General features: G+C 35.3%; 1 long non-coding RNA gene across 1 annotated transcript; it reads right to left on the bottom strand.

Moving 5' to 3' along the window:
• Nucleotides 1-1430: 1430 nt before the first annotated feature.
• LOC141720409 (uncharacterized) lies at nucleotides 1431-3288 on the bottom strand. Its single transcript, XR_012574306.1, has 4 exons — nucleotides 2656-3288; nucleotides 2303-2439; nucleotides 1992-2077; nucleotides 1431-1727 (listed from the first exon to the last, which is right to left on the bottom strand). It is a non-coding gene; the product is annotated as an uncharacterized LOC141720409 (long non-coding RNA).
• Between the last annotated feature and the right edge of the window lie 6257 nt (nucleotides 3289-9545).

Here is a 9545-nt window from a genome sequence, read left to right on the forward strand (position 1 = left end):
ATTGATTTGAGACAAATTTTAGTTTAATTCTTAGTTATGTGATATTAATTATATATATATGTGATATATGCTGCAGAAGTTATGTATTTTATATTGTGTTCTTGACACCTATTAACTAAGCCACCTAACCAGCTGGGTACTCATTACATTATTAGCCAGAATGAACAAGATTATTCATGTTTGTCCTATTCTTGTTATTATATAGGTTTCCTCCTTTATACCCTCACTGTATATACAAATTTATTCTTTTCCATGCCCATATCCAAGTAAGCTGTAATAATCTTTGCATATGAAGCTACTATTTTTTATTTTATAATTATCAAGGAGAATGTTGTACAAATGTATTCTTTCAAGTTCAATCCACACAAACCACAAAGTATGCAACTATTACAAAAATCATATATATAAATTGTTTCTTGAGAATTGTAGGAAATATGCTGATGGTAACTTTTTTTTTGTTTTTTTTTTTGAAAATCTGTTGTTGCTAACTTATTCATTGGAAAGCGATTTTAGGAACCTTAAATTGAAGGCCATTGGATTGATTTAAACCGTAGCTTTTAGAATTTGTTTTGTAGACAGTGGACCCCATGATAAATCTGACCAATTCCTTACCTTGGCTAGCTGTTGGAAATAGGTTTAGAAACACCAAAGACGCCAGCAATGTGATGTATGATGTGCACAAATTGAGATTCAGTAGTGAAAAGGGGATATAGCATTTATGTGCACAAATTTAGATTCAGTAGTAAGAAGAGGATATAGCATTTAGGAAGTAGCAAGACCATGTCTGGCCGCACTGTATTCATGGGTAGGGTTGATGAACCCATAAACACCACTAAGACTACAAGAAATCTGGCTATTTACGATGGTTTTTTTGAACTGAAATCGTCGTAATTGAGCCATTTACGACGGAAAAAATTCGTCGTTTTTGGTCGAGTAGTAAGTTCATTTTTTCGTCACAAGATAAAATTGTGTCGCAAGTTAGGAAGTAGGGGCCCACATACTCAATAAAATAATAAATCAACTTACGACAGAATTTATTGTCGTAAAATACCAAAATACGACGAACAATAACGTCGTAAGTTATGTACTTACGACGGAAGAATGCGTCGTAAGTTAGAAATTTCCGACAGAAAAAACGTCGTATTTTAGAAGATGGGGCCTACAAGCTGGAAAAATGAAAATTAAAAAAAAAAATTAAATATGAAAATGGATACATTACGAGGAAATATATGAAGAACAACCGTCATAAGTTCATTTTACCAGAATAATTACGACGGAATGTTTGAAGAACAACCGTCATAAGTTTGTTTTTCCAGAATAACCAAAAACTAAATTTTCAATATCCGGCCATTTTCGGCTTCCAATTTAAATTCTTAACCTGCTAAAATCTTATGCAATCGCAAACTCAAAACAAACTCTAAACCTCGCAATCAAGTCACAATACATAATTTACATTAGTTATACCGTAAATCCATACTAATTCACAATCAAAAGTAGAAAACAAATTAAAATTCAGTTTACAAACACCCACAACCTAAATTCAGTTTACAAGCACAACTTGGTTATCTTACAAATCAGGTTTCCTGATTAACACAGTAGATATAACTAATTAAAATAAATTACTATAGTTAATGAAAGGAGTAACGATCAACATCTTTATCTTCATCTTCATCATTGTTGCTTCGGAAGTCATTGCCATTCAATGGTGCGTTGTCAATTCTAGTACCCTGCATTAAAAAATATATAATATCTGTAAAGTACAATTAACTTGATACCAAATAACAGAAACTTTTACCAAATTGCAGCGTTTGCATGACATGAGTAACTTTTACCAAATTGCAGCGTTTGCATGACATGAGTAACTGTAAAGCCACATATACCCACATACACAAAAAAAATTGCTTAAAATAGTAAATCTTATTAGAACATAGGCTGATCAGGAGTTGTTCAATGTTGCTATTAATACAATAATAAATGGATTTAAAACAAACCTTCTTAGCTCGGCCTTTGGTAGTCTGAAATTGTTGCCATGAATTCTGCCTCTTGAAAGCATGTATCTTCTTACGTTATCGGCTTTCTATCGACAATAAAACACTTTATCAATAAAATATTAAGCGAAAATTGCGCAGGACTTAAGTAAAGCACGACAATGAAAGTAAAGAAAAGAGGGGAACTTCAGTGTTAATAGACAGAAATATAGGAAACAGCTGCCTAGGTGAACAAGACCCCTTCAACTTGACATTGCAGTTCCAACAATGTATAATGAGTGATACATAAGCATGAAACAGAGCACTATGAATACCTCAGTTATCATTTGAGCTTGCTTAGCTAGTCCTCACTAAAAGAATAATGATTTGCTCCAAAAGCTTCACATATTTTTAGGATTTTATTCTTTGCTTTTCCTCGGAGACGAAGACCGCAAATATATTTTTCTCCAACCTGTATGATATTTCACCATCAGGAAGTCAATATTATCATATACGATTCGTATATATATAAAAAACGATGCAAGCAATAACAATTATAGGTAAAAAATACTGAATAGGTAATGAAAGGACTACATATACGTTACGCAATTTCTCTACGAAATAAACTTTTCAGTTTTCACTACATCATCTCAAGTGAATATAATCAACCAAATCCAGAGGTATCAACCTTTTCCCCAGAAACAGGATCAATGACTGGGTGCCCGACAACAGCCTGCTTCAAGTACACATTACCCCCGGTAGCACGAAATAAAATCCTTTCAAATGACATAGATTTCGCTTTAGGGACAAGACCGCTTATAAAACCCAATTTAACTTTTTGCAGAGTACGATGATGCAAGGTATGATAGAAAATGGGGCAAGACAAGGTGTAAGAGAAAGTTTTGAGCAGCATGCTACTTTGTTGGCTCAAAATGTACGCCTAGTTGATCCTATGGACATTGTTAGAATGTCAAACTCTTCCAGATGCATAGTTAATGAATAAAACAAAAGAATAAATGTAGTGCAAATCTTCATCCAGGAAAAATGGTAGGCAGCTCGGTGCAATAATTTGTTATGCATGCATGGTCAACTATTCACATAAGAAATACACAGAAGTATTCCTAAGAATCAGGGAGTTGTATGGCGTTGGTATGCAGCAGCTGTTAAAATGAAAGGCTGGGTTTTATCATTGAGCTACTAGTTGGAAGAGTCAAGTTTGAATGCTAGATATAAGGTAGGCTGCATGTTTTCTAGTTAAAATAATATGTAAGCAATGACATAAGAAGTTTGTACACTATAAATAGACATACCCAGGAACATAGCATTACTACAAAAATTTGAAAACATCAGAGGGAAAAAAAAGAGTCATAGCTCTTGAAAGAAAGAAACAAGGCCGTAGCCTTAGTGTTGTAAACAAAACAAAAGCTGTAGTTTTATTTATATATAAAGAGTGTGCTTTGTCTGTTTTAAAAAAAAATAATTATACATACATAGCAGCAGGTGTTATTACGGCTAACAGCGAGAGTTTAAAGATGGTGGAGGATACTAGGGAAAAGTAGGTAGAGGCAGCATTTGGTATAGATGCCCACGTTCAACCAATTGTTGATGTTGGAGGATGCGAGACAGACGCTGCTGTGGATGATGTTGTTGGATTTTTAACGCAGCGGGGGCATGGCAAAACACTTTTACACATATAAAATCCAAATAAAAGCATACAGATCATGAATAAAAATTCGAGGGATCAGATCTAACCTTTAAAATAATTCGGAGACAACGATCAGAGATCCTTAGCAGTTGCTCCTCAAGTGTTAAGCACTCCACCGGTAATCCACCAAAAAAAAACGATGTTAAGGAGGAGGAAGGAGGTGGAGAGATTGGGTTTTCCAAACTTTTTGGGTTTTTTTGGGTTCGGTATAAAAATAGGGTCTATAATAGTGTATTTATAGGCAAATTTTTAGCTGAAATTTTCCCATAAATATTATTATTATTATCCCATTTATTATTTCTCATTAATAATAAAACACCTTTTAATTATTAATCCTTTGTTCTAAACACTTTAGAAATAATTCTCTCTCTTGATTTAATTTCCAAAAATTTAAATCCTTATTACATAATATTAAGAATTTTTATTAATTAATTTATAATCAATTAAATCTCATTTAATCAATTATTAAATTTGTCAATTAATTATTTATTGCATAAATAAATAATTATCAGCCATTATTAATTAATTCCTCCACCATTAAATCATTCTCTTTTTTTGGTGTGACCCTGTAGGTTCAATATTAAGCCGGTAGTAGAATTAAATAATAATAAAACTATTTTATCATTATTTATATAAATTCTCTAATTTATTAAATATGATTAATAATTAATCACATTTATTCTACAATCGTGAGGGATACTTCTCAGCATATCGCGACTATCCGGATAATATGAATTCATTGCTTAGAATACCAAGAACCTATTCAGTGAATAGTTACCGTACAATAAACTCCTTCTACCCTACAATGTCCCAGTTAAATACAAGGCATGGATCTCGTGTCAAGCCTATCTAACTTAATCACTTGCTTACCATTTACTATGCGTAGTTCTATGCAAATTAGAAACTCCTTTCTAATTTCATTCACTCTGGCCAGAGACTCCAGAACTAGCATAAGTGGATCAGCCTTGAAACATTCGCTTCCTTCACTGGAAGGGGTAGATCCTTTATTGATCATACACTATCTTCGTGTACAAATTTCTATACCCAGAAGAGCCCTAATAATTATCCCTGGAGACTAAGAACTAAACCAAAGCATAGTTCAGTGTACACAAGATGACTATGATGACCTCAAGTCTAAGGATACTTGTACAACTATCACTATGTGAACAACTGCTGACACATGAGTGAACTCCATCAGTTGTTCAGCTGCACAAGTCATGTTCAGTGAAACTTATTCTATAATAAGCACCTACATACTAGCTATAGTGTCACCACACAAATGACTATGAGAACAGACATCCTTCATAATGAAGCAAACATAGAATGTACCGATCTTTGCGGATTATTAATTACCAGTTAGTAATCCTATGACCAGGAACTATTTAAGTTTAGAGTTATCATCTTTTTAGGTCTCACTATTATGATCTCATCATAATCCATAAAAAGCTTTACTCTAAACTATGGTATATCTTATTTAAACACTTAATAGATAAAGCCCGTAATAAAAACAAACAAGTCTTTTATTAATATCAATGAACTCAAATCAGATTACATAAAAGTTATTCCTAAATCCTCATACATGATTGGACTTAGGACATATTCCTTTCAATCTCCCCACTGTACTAAAGCCAATCACTCCGGTATCTAATACCTATCTTGTCTTTATAACGATCAAAGTGACTTTCATAAAGTAGCTTTATGAGTGGGTCTGCTATGTTGCTATGTGTGTCAACTCTAATTCAATACAATACAAGAAATGTTTACAGCGCTCCCACTAACCCATTTGTAGACGCATGGTTCATTTACATTTTTGATAAAATCAACTCTTTGATTGTCTCATCAAATGAATGTTCCATCATTCGAGAGGCCTGCTTTAAACCACATATGGTTCGCAGCAGCTTACACACTAGGTTTTCATTTCTCTTGGAAAGAAAACCATCTGGCTAATTGCCAGATCTTATAGTCGTAGTAAGCAGCAATCGCAAGCAAAATCCGAACTGATTTAACAGGGCTACAGGTAAAAGGTTTCATCAAAGTCAATCCATTGCCTTTATTTGAATCCTTTTGCCTAAGCCTGGCCTTATAGGTCTCCATCTGGCCATCTGCTATAATCTATCTTCTGTATACCGTATACATAGATTCCATTCTGGATTTCATGGCACTATGCCATTTCTCTGAGTCAACACTACTCTTAGCCTCATTATAGGTCACAGGGTCGTCATCATCAATGATCGACAACTTATTGTCATTTTCAATGACAAGGCCATATTACCTCTCAGGTTGGCGAGACACTCTCCCTGATCTATGAATGGGCTGTTCCACAAAAGGTTGTTCAGTCAGAACAGGTGTTTCCACTTGAACCGTAGTAGTTTGTGCTTCTTGAACTTTATCAAGTTCAATTTTGCTCCCACTGTTTCCTTCCAGGATAAACTCCCTTTCCAAGAAGGTAGCATGTCTGGAGATAAAACACCCGATGATCGGTGTAAAAGTAATACCCTAAAATCTCTTTAGGATATCCCACAAAACTACATTTTACGGATCGAGATTCCAGCTTATCTGGGTCAACTTTCTTGACATAAGCTGGACATCCCCAAATCTTAACGTGTTTAAGACTCGGTTTCCTTTCTTTCCATATCTCATACGAAGTTTGAGGAACAGATTTGGAAAGCACCTTATTCAGTAAATATGCTGAGGTTTCCAATGCATAACCCCATAGGAATACTGGAAGTTTTGCATTGCTCATCATGGACCGAACTATGTCTAACAAAGTTCGATTTCTCCTTTCAGATACCAATCTGGAGGAGTCCACTGGGAGACTATACCATTTACTTTGAGATAATCTAGAAACACTCCATTAAAAGTATTCACCACTCTCGCTCTAATCCGAAGAATGATAATACGATATTTGGTTTGGTTTCTTCTTCTCCACTTCATACTTATGAGTCTTTGAACTGTTCAAAGGCCTTCAGACTTGTGTTTCCTCACACACATATCCGAATCCAGATCTAATCATCTATGAAAGTGATGAAAGTATGAAAAATCCACCAATGGCTTGCAGAGACATTGGTCCACATACATCTGTGGTACCATTCCTAGCAAATTTGCTGCCCTCTCTACATGTCTACTAAATGGAGACTGTAGTGCCACAATGAAGTGAGATTTTCATCATCCCTTTTCTTTTATTAGTTTGTTCAATCTGAAGTAATTATGTCACATTTATACAGATCATTATTTAAAGTACCACGTCCATAAAGAATATTATCTCTAAGAATAGAACATTCATTATTCTCAATAATAAATGAAAATCCAGCCAAGTCTAACATGGGAATAATATTCCTCACAATCGAGGGAACAAAATAACAATTTTTAAAACAATAGTCTTGCCCGTAGGCATATGTAAATGAAATGATTCTACATCTTCAGCAGCAACTCTTGCTCCATTTCCCATCAGTAGAATCACCTCCTCTTCCTCAAGAGTCCTACTTCTCCTTGGTCCCTGCAACAAATTGCAGATTTGAGAACCACAGGCGGTATCTAATACCCAAGTAGAAATTTGATTTAATGACATATTCACTTCTATCATAAACATACCTGAATCAGAAGCGGTAGTCTCACTACTTCTTCTTCTTCAATTCTGCAAGGTAAACCTTGCAGTTCCTCTTCCAGTGCCCCACCTTGTTACAGTGAAAGCAAATAACTTTGCTCTTGGGGTCTTCAGCTTTTGGTGGAATCAGCATTTTCTTCACCTACTTTCTTCTTCTGGAAGGGTTCCTCTTCCTTTTCTTAGGATTGAAACCTTCACCAATTAGAAGAACAGAACTCTTCTTAGGGGGAAAATTCGATTCCGCAGTCTTCAACATGTTGTGGAGTTTAGGCAGGCTGACATCCAACTTATTCATGTGAATGTTCACAACAAACTGCGAGAACCAACTCGGAAGCGATTGCAAGACCAAGTCTTGGCTCAGCTCCCCATCCATGGCAAAACCAAGTTGTTCAAGACGTTCAATCAAATTGATCATCTTAAGTACATGGTCATTCACAGATGATCCCTCAGACATCCTACAACCGAACAGCTCCTTCGATATCTTGTATCGAGCTGTCCTCCCCGCCACCATCATATAACTCTTGTAGATGCATGAGGATAGTGTGAGCATCCATATGCTCATGTTGCTTCTGTAGCTCAATGTTCATGGAAGCTAGCATGATGCATTGAGAAACATTTGCATTATCTATCCACTTACGATACACAACATGTTCATCATTATGTGCATCACTAGCAGGTTCAGTAGGCTTAGGTGAGTCAATCAGGTATTCCCAGCTTCTCAATCCTGAGAACTAATTCTCAAGTTTTGAAGCCAGTCAGCATAATTAGGACCATTGCAATTGTGAGCATCTAGTATGCTTCTGAGTGATAGTGCAGAAGACATAACGTACAAAGTAACATCGGGTACAATGAGTAAACAAATTAACAACACTTAGCAAATAGTCGTATTCATTTTAAAACACTATATGAATCGGGTCTTTATTCATAAGTGCCTCCCACTAATTATCTAATTTATTCAACCCCCTACGTGAAAAATTAAGCATTCATAAGGCTAGTGGGAATAGGGATCCTACATTCCATTACACGACCCCGGCTGTAGCACGAACCGCCATGTAATGTTCAATAGGCAGACCAACTCTTTACAATTACATCTCATGTTATTCCTAATCAAACTTTAGCCTCTTGAATAATTGAGTCACGGTTGTGGCACGACAAAACTCAATATTCAAATGTCAAGTCTAACCCAACATTTCGTACTATTGAATTAGTCCCCAAAGGCCCACGGCTGTGGCACGTAACGGCCTTTAGATTCTTATTCAATGTACATATCTCTATGTAATAGACAAGTATTTCTTACTTCGAAATCAATGCCCTCGGCTTGTGGCACGAAACGACAATGATTTAAAAATAAGAACTACTTTTCTATCATGTTTGGAAGGCTATGACCGATACAAGCCCGTTGTGTCATTGGCCATTACTACTTGATATTTTTTAATTTTAGAGGGATGTATTACATTACAATCATAATCATATTATAAGACATTCTTCCTTTTAAATTAAATATTTCAAATCAATAATCAATAATCAGATGATTCCCAGATCGGGTGGAGCATTGTCAAGAGGCGTCACTTAATAACCCTTTCTTACAGATAGAAATCTGTTATTGACAGAATCATCCTTTCTCTCATATCGAAAATTCATATTCAATTACGTGTTTTATAAACACAAGAATCTCATGATTTTATTCATAATATTATTCTTAAGGTTATGAAACAATTTCACTATACTAGGTTGTCTAACAAACGCCTTATCATTTATGTTCACCTAAATCTATCATCGCATGATAAACTAAGCATATATCACATATATCAACATGAATAAACATCAAGGTAGGCATGTTATATCATCTAGCACATTAGTCTAAGCATTATACATCTATATGTATCACATGAAGCATTTAAAAGCAACTAACACAGTCAAAAACAGCTTTAAAAAACTTCATGGAAATATAAACAGTTCAAAACTTTTATATAAACTAAAATTGATCACTCCATTAGATCCGTCTCGGAAAAATAAATCCAACGGTATATTTCAGCACGCCCAAAACGGAGTTACGAAACTCCCAGAAAATCACTTTATATGGACAGTCGGGCTATAACGCATTACAGAAACAGGGTACAATCCCTGGTAACGCATTCCGGTGATGCGTTACAAACCTTTTAAGCCATTAAACAGGTGTAACGCATTCCGTGAATGCGCCACAGGTGTGTACGCATTCCCGGGAAATGCGTTGGACACCCCAAAATTTTTTTTTTATTTTGCAGAGCAG

Source organism: Apium graveolens, chromosome 1, assembly GCF_009905375.1.
Source record: "Apium graveolens cultivar Ventura chromosome 1, ASM990537v1, whole genome shotgun sequence".
NCBI lineage: Eukaryota > Viridiplantae > Streptophyta > Magnoliopsida > Apiales > Apiaceae > Apium > Apium graveolens.